The sequence below is a fragment of the Dipodomys ordii genome, unplaced genomic scaffold (assembly GCF_000151885.1).
Source record: "Dipodomys ordii isolate 6190 unplaced genomic scaffold, Dord_2.0 Scaffold88, whole genome shotgun sequence".
Lineage (NCBI taxonomy): Eukaryota > Metazoa > Chordata > Mammalia > Rodentia > Heteromyidae > Dipodomys > Dipodomys ordii.
This window is the reverse complement of record NW_012267304.1, coordinates 4,246,470-4,260,987: the sequence shown is the minus strand read 5'-3', so window position 1 is coordinate 4,260,987 and position 14,518 is coordinate 4,246,470.

Here is a 14,518-nt window from a genome sequence, read left to right as displayed (position 1 = left end):
CCACCCCCTCACCCCACCAAAGTTGTAAAGTTCATTTTTCAACATAATGTCTTGTACATCTCATTGTTGCAATGGGTCCACCTGTATCCCTATTTAAACAGCTTGTTTTTTTCCTTCCCCTCCACAAATTATATCAACATCAAATACAGTGAAGGCAGGGCTTATGCCCTGGGGGAGGTACATACAAAGCAACAAAGAAATCATCTTATAAATATGTTGGAAACAATAGCAAGAAATAAAAAAAACATTTGAACCCTTATCTTGGGGCTCATTTCGCCTAACACCAACTTGTCTGACAGTTTCTGTTTGTCTCAGACATATACTAGTTATTGCAAATAAGGGAAACCATAGGACCTACGCTTTTTTAGGCCTGGCTTACTTCACTTAATATAATTTTTCCAAGTCTTTCCATTTCCTAATAAAGGGGGCAATGTTATTCTTTCTGATGGAAGCATAGAATTCTACTGTATGTATATACCACATTTTCTTGATCCATTCATCTACTGAGGGGCATCTGGGTTGGTTCCATATCTTAGCTATGGTAAATAATGTTGCAATAAACATAGTTGTGCTGGTAGCTTTAGCATGGTCTTGTTTGTGATCATTTGGGTAAATGCCCAAAAGTGGGATTGCTGGGTCATAGGGGAGCTCTATGTGGAGTCTTTTGAGGAACTTCCACACTGCTTTCCAAAGTGGTTGAACAAGTTTACACTCCCACCAACAATGCATTAGGGTTCCCTTCTGGCCACATCCCCTCCAGCACCTGTTGTTTAATTAGAGTTCTTGATTATAGCCATTCTAACTGGGGTGAGGTGGAATCTCAATGTTCTTTGTATGTCCCTCCCTTACGGTATAACCCCTATTTTCATTGTATTTGATGTTGTTATAATTTGGGTAGGGGAAGGGAAAAAACAAATTGTTTAAATAGGGTTACAGTTTTACCTATTGCAACAATGAGATGTACAAGAAAGCTATGTTGAAAAATGAACTTTACAATTAGGTGAGGGTGGGGGGTGGGGCTGGGGGGGTGACTGGGAGTGTAGTTGAGCAGGTGGGAGGGAAGGAATGGTAGGTGAAAGACAAAGGAGGAGGCAACAATGCTTGATAATAAATGTAATCGTTGCCTTGTTCATGTAACTGTAATCCCTCTGTACAGTATTTTCACAATAAAAAAAACTTATTTTAAAAAAAGAAGGAATTGGAGACAGTAAAGTGGCTCACTATTTAAGAGGCTAATGGAAGAAGGAAAGGGGAAAGAAAGTATAACAGCTTGATGCTGGGATAAGATCCAGAGAAGATTAATGGCTTTTCAGCATGAAAGAAATTCAGACTTTTTAATATATCAATGTAAATGAGTAAGTTATACTAAAGATACAAAGGAGGGAAAGAGTAATTGATAGAGCAAGGTCCTGAGGAAACGTTAAGAGACAGGCACCAGAGACAAGAAGATATACTAAACTTGTGCAGGAGAAGGAAAGTTTCTAAGAATAGAGGGAGGGAAATAGGAGTGAGTTCAGATAAAGACCATTTGTTTGATATGAAAAGTTGAGAAAGTCTATCTGTAATAGCTTCAATAGTCTCTATGAAATAAGAGTTAGAGTAAGCTAAAGAGAGTTGGAAGGTCAAAGCTTCAGAGGGACTGGGAAGGTGGCTCAGTGGTAGAGCGCTTGCCTTGCATGCATGAGACCCTGGGTTGGATTCCTCAGCACCACATAAGCAAAAAGTAAAAAGCCAGAAGTGGTGCTGTGGCTCAAGTGGTAGAGGGCTAGCCTTGAGCTGAAGAGCTTAGAGACAGCGCCCAGGCCCAGAGTTCAGGCCCCATGACTGGACCCCCCACCAAAAAAAGAAAAAGCTTCAGAACTGTTACTATGAGATTTGAACAAGAGTGATAACCAACTGAGAATCACCTGTGATTGCTAAATACAAATTATCCATGACACTAATTTGTCAAACTATGGTTTTCTCCAGACAACTCAGGATTACTTTTTATAGAAGTTGAAAAATGAGTAAAGAGGGTGATCCAAGAGTAGAATTCAACAGATTTTAAATATGCCACAAAAGCAAGAGGTGAAAGATATGGCAACTGTATCAATGCAATGGTTTCTGTGAAGTATTATTGTGTGTCCAAAGGGAGTAGAATAAGTTTTAAAATGCCTAGAAATACTATTGTTGGTCACATTCTTCCTCTGAAATTTCTAAGTGTAATTGTTGTGTTGTTTTATTTCTTTATAATAAAATGAAAGTTAGCCTGGCACCAGTGGCTCACAACTGTAATCCTAGCTACTCAGGAGGCTGAGATCTGAGGATCATGGTTCAAAGCCAGCCCAGGCAGGAAAGTCTGTGAGACTCTTATCTCCAATAAACCACTAGAAAACTGGAGGTGGTGCTGTGGCTCAAGTGGTAGAGCACTCGCCTTGAGCTGAAGAGCGCAGGGATAGCACCCAAGCCCAGAGTTCAAGCCCCACAACTGAGAGAAAAAAAAGAAAGTCATTAATTAGATGGCTATCTATGAATTCCATCCTGACTATAAAAATGGATTATTTTAGTTAACTTATTGTATTCAACTTTCACAAGAATCTTATGGAGCACATATCAAGATTATAAAGCACACAACTGAAGAACAGACAGGTTAAGAAAACTTACTGAAATTAACCATAAGTAGTTATTATCACAGAAAGCTTCAATTCCAAAACAGCCCGAATTCAAAGTCAGTGATATTTCTATTATTCCCTGGTGTCTCTCTAAGAAAAAAAATGACAATTTAAATCTGCATTTACTACATAATCAGATGAGCATGAAACATTCTTGGACAGCAACACTTCCCAGGATGAGGTCTCCAAAAGAAACTGTTGAGAGTCTCCAAAGGTCATATCAAACAGGTCCATAGATGATCTCTTTTATCTTCTATACTTTGGTACCTAGCATGAAAAAATAATTTGCTTATGACATTTAAACCAGACATCATCTCATTGGTGTCTCATTTAAAGTAGTGCCAGAATTCCATTAGTTTTAAGAAATTTTGGTTTGGGGATGGGAAGGGGAAACAAAGGAGGAGGCTACAATGCTTGATAAGAAATGTACTCATTATCTTGCCCATCTAATTGTAACCCCTCTGTACAGTATTTTCACAATAAAAAATAAATAAAAATTAAAAAAATGAAATTTCGGTTTTGTTTCTTGCCTGTGGCAAGTGAGACTTGGAAGTGCAGGTGACCCATCAGAGCTTTTACTATTGGAAAAGATCCACAGATTGAAAAAGTCAGGAAGCCACTACATCAATGTCCTGGAAGCTGTGTGCTGCCTGGAAGGCTAAGCTGAGGAAGTGACTCTGTACTTGAATGAGGTAATGCTTGATACTCATGATCTTAACTACAGTCAGGAAAGGCCTAAAGTCAGACTCAGATTAGTATAGCAAAACAACTAACCTAGTGAACAACAATTCAGTATCATCTCCAGAAATGCTCCTCATCCTAACCTTCAGCTGAGACAAATAACAGGCAGCAGATTCCTTTGGTAGTTAAGGTAGAAAAGAGCATTGTTTAATCTTCTAATTGAGACACTTCTTGGAAAAACTCTAATAATTACATGGATTAACAAGAAGAAACTCAGGAATAGCTTAATAATTCTCCCCTATTGAGTATTAAAATAAAAGTGAGCAAACATTTATTGAGCACCGAATGCATGCGAGGCACTTATTCTGTCCTCATCATTATCTTTTGAGGCAAGCACCACTACCCCTGTATTACAATTGAAAAAAAAGTAGACATAAAATGATGTTTCCAAAAGTCATATAGTCAATAAATAACAGAAATTGTGTTTGTACTTTCACATATATGATTTTGAAGTCCCTAACAATAACTATAACTATAACTGAAGTGGTAGAGCACTAGCCTTGAGCATGAAAAAAAATAGGGACAGCACCCAGGCCCTGAATTCAAGCTCCACGACTGACCAAGCAAAGATAACAAAATATCACCATTTTTATGTTTTTCCTGCACAAATTTGTCTATGCTCTTGAGATTACTATTCATATTTCATCTCTATAGTGGAATAGTATATATTGGCATGTTATGATACCATCTATTATCAGGTTCTTATTCAGTGACATAAAGTTGGTAACTTGATGATCACCTATACTGGAAAATGTTACAAACTTGGACTTTTTGTCCTGCTAAGAAAGTTGTTAAAAACTTAAAAAGAAATTCGCAGGTAGATCTAGAAAATGTTTTTCAGATATTATACAAAAAGTATAATGTGCAAAAGAAAGGAAGTTGGCTCCAAGCAAATTAATAGCTACTCTTTGAAGGTACTCTTAGGAGTGTTTATAAATGAATCATCTGAACTATGAGAGATTCAAGGGAGAATTCAAATACTGAAATTCCTTAGAAAGGCTAAGTCAAACTTCACCAAAATAAACACCAGGCAGCAGGTATTCAAATGGGGTATGGTGGGACTAAAGAGAGAGCAGTAGACAATGAAGAAGAGAAAGGAGGAGAACACAGTCAAGAATTCAATACATACATTAAGAAAAGTGAGGAAAGAAGTGGATTGGGATGAATTGGTGAGAATGTTAAAAGAGGTGACATTGGGTGTCTGCTTTGACTCCCGGGTCTTTGATCCATTTGGAGTTGTTTCTGGTGCCGGGTGATATATAATCAAAGCAGACACCCTGAAAACATTACAGGACAGAATAGGAGAAACCCTAGGTCTTTTTGGCACAGGCTGAAATTTTCTGAATAGAGACCCAGAAACACAACAAATCAAAGAAAGGTTGCACAAATAGGATTGCATGAAGCTGCAGAGCTTCTGCATGGCAAAGCACATAGCTAGCAAAATCAATAGAAAGCCCATGGATTTCAAGAAGATCTTCACTAGCCAGACAATGGACAAGGGTCTCAAATGTAAAGTATACTTGGAACTCAAAAAATTAAATCCCCCCAACAAGTCCTCAAAGAAACAACTGCCTGATAAATAAGTGGGCTAAAGACCTACAGAGAAACTTCTCTGAAGAGGAAAGAACAATGGCCAATAGACGCATGAAGAAATGTTCAACCTCTCTAGCCATAAAAGAAGTGCAAATCTAAACAACATTGAGATTCCACCTCACCCCAGTTAGAATGGCTATAATCAGCCGGGCGCTGGTAGTTCACGCCTGTAATCCTAGCTACTCAGGAGGCTGAGATCTGAGGATCACGGTTCAAAGCCAGCCCAGGCAGGTAACTCTGTGAAACTCTTATCTCCAATAAACCACCAGAAAACCGGAAGTGGCGTTGTAGCTCAAGTGGTAGAGGGCTAACCTTGACCTGAAGAGTGCAGGGACTGCACTCAGGCCCAGAGTTCAAGCCCCATGCCCGACAAAAGAATGGTTATAATCAAGAACTCTAATAACAACAGATGCTGGAGGGGATGTGGCCAGAAGGGAACCCTACTGCATTGTTGGTGGGAGTGTAAAATTGTTCAACCACTTTGGAAAGCAGTATAGAGGTTCCTCAAAAGACTCCACATAGAGCTCCCCTATGACCCAGCAATCCCAAATGATCACAAATAAGACCATACTAAAGCTACCAGCACAACTATTTTTATTGCAGCATTATTTACCATAGCTAAGATATGGAACCAACCCAGATGCCCCTCAGTAGATGAATGGATCAAGAAAACGTGATACACACACACACACACACACACACACACAATGGAATTCTATGCCTCCATTAGAAAGAATGATATCGCCCCATTTGTTAGGAAATGGAAAGACTTGGGAAAAATTACATTAAGTGAAATAAGCCAGGCCCAAGAAACATAGGTCCCATGGTTTCCCCTATTTGCAATAATTAGTACATTGAAGGACAAGCAGAAAAGGCCAAAAGCTATGTACATATGACCATATAAGATGATGTTAAGGGAAATGAACCCCAAGATAGGGACACAAATAACTTTTTTCTTGCTTGCTATTGTTTCTAACATATTTATAATGTACCATGTGATTTTTTTGTTGCTTTGTATGTTCTTCCCCCATGAGGGGGGTGGAGGTAGTTGTGAAGATGGGAGGGAAGGGATGGTTGGGGGAAAACAAAGGAGGAGGCAACAATGCTCAATAGGAAATGTACTCATTACCTTGCTCATAAGACTGTAACCCCTCTGTACAGCATTTTTTACAATAAAAAATGTACAAAAAAAGAAAAGAGAAAGAAAAAGAAGGGGTTGTGACATTGGTGAGGATGCATTGTTGTATTCATAAACTGCTTTGTGAAATGGCAACTGCTTTGTTTAAAAAAGAAGATACTTTTAGAAGAACAAAAAGACAAGCCAAAGATCTGGAGAAAATATTTGCAAAGCATATACCTAATAAAGGACTTAAATTGATAGTATATGAAGAATTGTCAAAACTCAATAGTAATTACACAACTAAATAAAATGTACAGAAATTTAGGTACTTCATTAGTAAGTAACAAGTAAGCCTATAAATAGGTCCAATATTATTAGTCATTGGGGCAATAGCAATAAAAAGGAAAATGAAATACCTCTACTTAAATACATTAGCATGCATAAAATGTAAAATCCTGACAATATCAAGTATCAGAAAACATGCAGAATAAGTAACTTTCATATAGTATTGTAGAAACTAAAATGATGCAATCATTTTGGAAATCAGTTTGACAGATTGTTATATAAGCTTTCTTTTAACATATGGCTCAACCTGTCCAAGTCTAGATATTTCCACAAGAGAAATGAGAGTATTTGTCCATACAAAGATGTGTACGTGAATGTTCATATCTTTTTAATGGCACAAATTGGAAAGAATCCTAAGTTCAACAACCAATAAGTGGACAGAATGATTGTAGTATGATCATTTACGTGAGTATGACTCAGTAATGACAAAGTAATTAGTTAATACACACAACTTCAATGAGTTATGTTGAACTAGAGAAAGCAGACAAAAAGTTCATATTGCTAAATGCTAGTTAATTTGTTACATGGGGATGGGAAAGGGTAGAAAAATGAATAAATGAAGAATTGCAAAGAGGCAGTGAAGACTTTTGGAAGTGATGGACATAATTCATTATCTTTTGATTGTAGTGATACTTTCATGGGTATGTACATAATCCATACCGTCAAATAGTGCAGTTTTAATATACATGGTATATTGTATACTAGTTATGCCCAAGTAAACTATTTTTTAAAAAACTAATACTGACCCTATGAACAAAACATTTAAACAGATTACTGAAGCCAAGAAGGTGTGGAGATGACAAATTCATTAAATAGGATTATTCTGATTATTGATTGTTTATTTTTCAAGCACCTTCATTATGACCAGTCATAATGGGCCAATTTTTTTAGGAATAATTGTTTCAGATCTGCAAAATAATCACCTCATCAAAATCTAAATAATCCTTCTCCCTTAAGTAAGTCACATACTTCCTGCTACCTTCCCCATTTATTATGTGAGTCTATGTAGATGGAGTAAGTAAAGTCATGTGTCTTTATGATACACATTAGGTTAATTGAAGAAAAAGAACTAGAATCCTGATCTCCCTCTTCTCAGTGAAATAGAGGTATCTGTGGTAAGACTCTCCAGTGTGGTTGTGCAAAGTTGTCAAAATTCAGGGCATATGATGTAAGAGATGTAAGAGCAGCACTGAGAGGTTACTAAGAGGTAAGCTTTCCTCTTGGAGGAGTCTGTGCTTTGCCCAATTGTAACAAATCCTTGGGAGAGACTTCACTATAATCAAACAAACAAACACTCCTAAATATTCAAAGCATGCTTTGAGTTTGGTAGCATTTCACTTCTTAATCAAAGGTCTCATCAATATACTATTGCTTAATACTGCTAATCTGTCCATTTAATACACAGAAAAGACAGATTCATCCACACATCCAGGAACAATATCTGAGCCAGCATTTCATGAACTTGTATATTTTTCCCAACCCAATGATCAGTTGTGTCCTCATGTCCATGCACCACCCCCTTTGCCTTTAGATGTTGCTGGGGAGATTTTAGCACAGCCTAGAAGGAAGAGGATGGAAATGAGTAGGGAAAGGGAGAGAGCTAAAGGGCAAGTTCCCAGGTGCCAGTGCTCTCCAAACAGACAAAAAGGAAGAAGAGTGGGGGAAACCCAAGACTGCACTTTTCTCTCAGAGACAGAGCCTCTTTCTGTGTGAATTTTATGTGAAAACTTAAGGTAGCTCTCTCCTGGAAGGAAGGGACCAGAGGTTGAAGATATTCTTATATGGCTATTGAAAGACCATATATACACAAGCTCCTCTTCTTCAAGAGGAAACACACTGTCACCGCCCATGTATGAACAATGATAAACAGACCTCAGCAGCTACAGAGACATGTGCGCACCCACAGGCAGAACAAAGGGACACACATCCAGTAAAGCACACATTTTTCAAGCTCTTAAAAATTAGGCTTACAGGGAGAATGGGAGACAAAGGAGAGGAGGCGAAAGTGGGAAAGGTGGTTTGAGTCTGGAGGAGGAGTGGGGTAGAGGTGAGGGACTGGATTAGCAGTTAAGCGTAAAAAGGAGAGGGTAAATGAGTTAGTCTGATTCCATAGAAACTCTACCTAAGGGTGGATTAGAAGAGAATGACATACAAAGCTCCCCAAATACTAGTGTTTCAAAGGTAGAATTTTTTGTTGTGCCTTATTCTGCACATTAAATTCTAGTTACATTTCTCCCCATGTCTTGGGGAGACTCACTTTCCAACAGAATTGTGAAAGTTCAAAATGATTCTATCAGAGTATATATGGAAACTAACATTTATTTTAATTATACAACTCTATGAAATGAATTTCTAAGGAAGTGAGTTTAGGGTTCAGGTGATTGAAAGGCAAAACAGGCAAATGTCAAAACAACAACTATATGAGGAACAAATACATTCTGTATAAAATGGAGAGAATCTTGTAAGCAGTAAAAAGCAGAAATGAGACAGACAAAAATGGATATAAAAACTACCTCTATTTTTCTGAAATTGTTTGGGAGTTCACACCTATTTGAAGGCTAAAGCCATGCGCAATATAGCTTCATTATTGTGAGTTATTACAGGCAGGGCTGAAGTAGTGGAAAATCTGAAGTACACAATATTTTTAAAGAATGCATTTTTATGACTTTCAAGTGAAGAGGATGTTGAGAAATTTTTTTTTTATCTTAGTGAAGGACCTGCCTCCACACAATGCAGAACGGATTGCTCAGTATAATTATAATTACGGTGAACTGAGATATGAGGGTTTTTGAATTAAGAAGAATTCTTCTTGAAAATAAGGGAAACCATGGGACCTATGTTTCTTTGGGCCTGGCTTACTTCACTTAATATAATTTTTTCCAAGTCTTTCCATTTCCTAACAAATGGGGCAATGTCATTCTTTCTGATGGAAGCATAGAGTTCCATTGTGTATATACCACATTTTCTTGATCCATTCATTTCTTGGGGGGCTTTTGGTTTTTTATGTCTGAGACAAGCAGAAAAGGTCAGATAAGTTGATGTCAGGTGAAATGAACCCCAAGATAAGTATTCAAATGTTTTTTTTTCTTTCACGCGATTGTTTCTAACATATTTATGAGATGATTTCTTTGTTGCTTTGTATGTCCCTCCCCCACAGTATAACCCCTGTTTTCACTGTATTTGATGTTGGTATAATTTGTGGAGGGGAAGGGAAAAAACAAATCGTTTAAATAGGGATACAGGTGGACCCATTGCAACAATGAGATGTACAAGTCGTTATGTCAAAAACAACTTTACAACTTTGGCGGGGGTAGGGGGGACGGAGGGCAGGGGGGAGGGGGGACGGGGGGGGGGAGATGGGAAGGGGAAACAAAGGAGCAGGCAACAATGCTTGATGAGAAATGTATTCATTATCTTGCCCATGTAATTGTAACCCCTCTGTATGGTATTTTCACAATAAAAAAAAAGATTTCTTCTTGGCTGTCCATCTTTCTGAAAAATAATAAAAGCCAATACTTATTGAGTACTTCCTACAGATAAGGCAGGCACCATTACAAGTCATTTGTATGAATTATCCCATCCGTTTTCACAATTACCTTTTGAAACAGGTTCAATGGTTCATTCCATTTTACCGATGTGAAAACCGAGACTTGGAGAGATTGGGTACCTTGCTCAGAATTATAAGATTAGTAAAACACATAGCCTATATTTCAACTAAAATAGGCTAACTCCAAATCCTGTGCCATTTTTTGTTGTTTCACATGCGGTTTGAACTAAGGGCCTGGGTGCTGTCCTGGGTTTTTCTGTTCAAGGCTAGCACTCTGACACTTGAATCACAGCCCCACTTCTGGCTTTTGGGTGATTAATTGGAGATAAGAATCTCATAGATTTGTCTGCCCAGAATGGCTTTGAACCATGATCTTCAAGTCTCAGCCTCTTGAGTAGCTAGAATTATAGGCATGAGCCACCAGCACCTGCCTTGAGCCTATGCTATTAACTAGCTTGCTGTATTGCTGCAAATAAACAACTTTTGCCTCAGATAAAAATAATCTGATTATCAGAGATTTATTTTCAAAACAAAAGAAACTTTGAGAATATACTTCTTCTACATCTTCCATCTAGGCAGCAACACATGTAATTCCACAGCAAGATCACTGACTTTCAGAGTCATGAGCCTCAGGAATCGCCAGATTCTCTGGCATCAAAGAAAGAAAGGACTATGGCTGAAGCAAGAATGTAAACTGTCAACTTACAGAGGAATTTATAATATAGATTAAAAATATAAATGTTTTCTGCTTAAGTTGCAGTTAAACAGGAAAATAAATCAATTACAATTTCCCATCCATCCTATTCTATAGCTGCAGTGAGTATAACAATTGTTTACATGTATATGAAGGCAATTCCAATCATATCTCCTTTGCAAACCCTTTGTTTCTTTTTTTAAACTAAAATACGCATGAGCTTTTGTCTAGCCTTGCCAATCACAATGCTTGAGGACTGTTAATGACAGGAATCTGCATAATGAAGGTTTTGTACTATGTACTCACCCTTGATTTAAAGAAAATACTAATGACAATCTAATATGATCATTCAACATTTTTAATGTGTCATAAATAATAAGGCTACATGAGTCAGTAATGATTATGACTACAAACCAAAAATGCAGAGAAAGAAAATTGAAAGCCAACTAAAGAAACCATCTTTTGATAAGTTGAAAAGTTAAAAAGCTGCTGGGAAAGTTGCCATGGATACCATGTTTTGAATGTAATACAGGGCTTTTCCTCACAGTTAAACACTGGAGGCCTGACTCTCCAGCTGCACACTTCCTTTCTGTGCAGGCAGTAGCAACTACTTGAAATGGAAATTCTGTATTTTGATGAATGAGTATGCAATGGGAATCTTCCTTTGCAACTGTCCTGACCTGATGAAAAGGTATTTGAATGAGCTTAATTCAAAAGGGATTTTTAATCCCATTTCTGTTTTACTCAAGACTTTTAAATTAAAAGTTTCTGCCCAACTACCTCTATAAATCTATGGTAAAGAATCAGAAGTCAGAAATTGGTTATGACAAAAATGGATCTACCTACGTGCCCTCTGCTTTTCTTTTTGTCACTGATGCTTACCAGCCAACAGTACATATAATCATTGCTCACATATTGGGACTTTATGGTGTCTGAGTAGAACAAATAATGTGGCAGATTAAGAATTTCTTCCATGCATCACAAAGACATACATACCAGAAACATTGATCAAAACACATAATTATATTGAGTACCCTGCTCAGTTTATATACTTATATACTTAGATGATTAAGATATTTCTGAACTACAAAAGAAGAATTTACTATATGAACAGCTTCTTAGAAAAAATAAAGTACAAAAGAAGAATCTACTATATGAACAGCTTCTTAGAAAAAAATAAAGTTCAAAAACAACACAATATGGAACATATAGTCTATAGGTTAATATAGACTCAGGCTTATTTCCCAATTCTGTCACTTTACAGGATATGTGACTAAAACTCAATTACCTATACTCATTATGTTATTGCACCAAGATGATAATATTTGTGGAATAATATTGTAGAAAAAAACTGTCAAAATTAAAAGTAATATAAATATATAATACTAAATAAAAATTATACTATTATAATGTATACATTGAAAATATTATAGTACTATTATGTATTATATAATACACTGATATGTTTTATATACCTATACATAATATTTTGTGTATTACATAGAGTTGCTGTATGGATAAAATTAGCTATACATGTACAACATTTTATTATATTATACTAAATACTATTCTTTATCCTCAAATATTCAAAATCACTGATTTCATTCTGGCTATGGCAAAAATATAAATGTAAGTAGCATTAATTTTTAATTTACCAGCACTGCCAACATTTTCACTGCTTACCTACTTCTCCATACACTTTCACATTTCTCCTTTTCAATTTATTCATTGACTTGTGAACCTACAGACACTCCCCTTCCACCACCTGGCAATGCCTTCTATGTAGCTCAATTTCTTCACTTTCCCCTATGCTCCATAGGAAACAGAATCTCACCTTTGTGGGGCTCTTTGCTTTCTTTATTCCTGAGTTGTGTGACTCGGTGATTTTCCACAGCCTTTATTACTTTATAAGGCTTTCAAACTCTCAATTTGCCCTTTTCCTTGTTTTGATTTTGCAAGCTGTCTGCATAATCATTATCTTCTTTATCTCTTATTTTTCCTTGTCTACTCTATTCTGGCCCCTACAAGCCCCATGAATAGCTTCTTTCTGTTAATAAAAATCTTCTGCACACTTGAAAACATATGTAAACTTTCTAAATAAAATTAATTAAACTTTAAAAGTATGATCAAGAACAATAAACGACAAGGCAAATAAATAAGTTACAAAGCAAGAGCAAAACTACAAATACAGATGGAATGGTAAAATTATAAGACTGAATAGAAGCTCATATAAATTTTAAACTGAACACCTAGACAGAAGGTGTAACTGAGTTGACATAACTCAGCTCCAAGATATGGGAAGAACAGACCAATATTTGTAAAAGAAAACAGAAGTCAAATATATAGTACATTAAAAAAAGCTTAACACCTGAGTGGCGTTAGGGGCAAACAAACATTCAAAGGAGAGAATAGTTATCCAAATTGTGCCACAGTATTTAAAAGGCACTATTTATCTTATTTTTCTCATTTTATATACCTGGAACGTACCAGAGGAGATTAGAATTATGGGCTAATATCAACTATAAATTCAGATGGGAAAATCCCTAAGACAATGCAAACATAATCTGGCCGATACTCTACCAATTGAGTGGCAATCTAAAACTTTTATTCTTTAATTATTTCTCAAATAAATTCTTTGGATTTTTCCCAGACCACACTGGACTTTGACCCTCCTATTTATGCCTCCAATAAACTTGGATGGCAGGCATGCACAATCATACCTAGCTTTTTATTGATTGAGGCAAAGTCTTGTTAACTTTTTGACCAGGTTAGCCACAAACAGCAATCCTCCCAATCTCAACCTTACAACTTAGATTAAAGCTGTGAACCACAGTGCCTGACCATGATTGAAATATCTTAAAATGATAAAAATTGCCCTTGAAGATATGAAATGATGTCCAATCTCACTAGTAATAAAAGAAATGTAAATTAAAACAGATTCCATTTCTAATCTATCAAATTTTCAAAAATTCAAAAGCTTTATAAAACACTGGTGGAGAATCTATACATAAAATACTCACATACATCACTAATTTAAATACAAAATGATGCAACTCCTATGACTTGAGGAGAGATTTTGCATTATTTACTACTAATCTACAAAAATTATAATACCAGCAATTCCACTTTAGGAATTAACTCTGAAACTACACCTCCCAAAATACCCCCCAATTTAATTCATACTAAAAATATTAGAAACTAAATAAATGCTCACATAAAGGATATTGTTTCAATAAAATATAGAGGTCCTCACCAAATAGAGTATCATGTAGCTTTAAAAGGAATGAAAAAGATCTGTAGCAAATGCAATGGTAAATTATTTTAGTAAGCAATGAGTACAATAATATGTACACTTCTCTGCCTTTTCTGTAAGAAATTCTTCAGTCGCTTAGTTCACATTTCACTTTTTTCACTCTCTTCTTCATTGTGTGGTTTCTGAGGAGAATTTCGATGTAATTCTTCTTTTGAATATGCTGGGCTTGGCACTTGAACTCAGGACCTGGGTGCTGTTTCTGAGGTGCTTTGCTCAAGTGGAGCTCTCTACCATAGCTCCACTTTTGTTTTTTTGTACTTAATTGGCGATAAGAGTCAGGCTGACTTCCAACCACAATCCTCAGACTCTTGAGTAGCTGGGATTACAAGCGTGAGCCTCCAGCACCCAGCTTGTATGTAATTCTTTTTTTTTATTGTGAAAATACTGTACAGAGGGGTTACAATTACATGGGCAAGATAGTGAGTTTCTTGTCAAGCATTGTAGCCTCCTCCTTTGTTTACCCTTCCATCCCTTCCCAGCCTCCCCCCCACCCCCCACCTAATCCTCCCCCCCC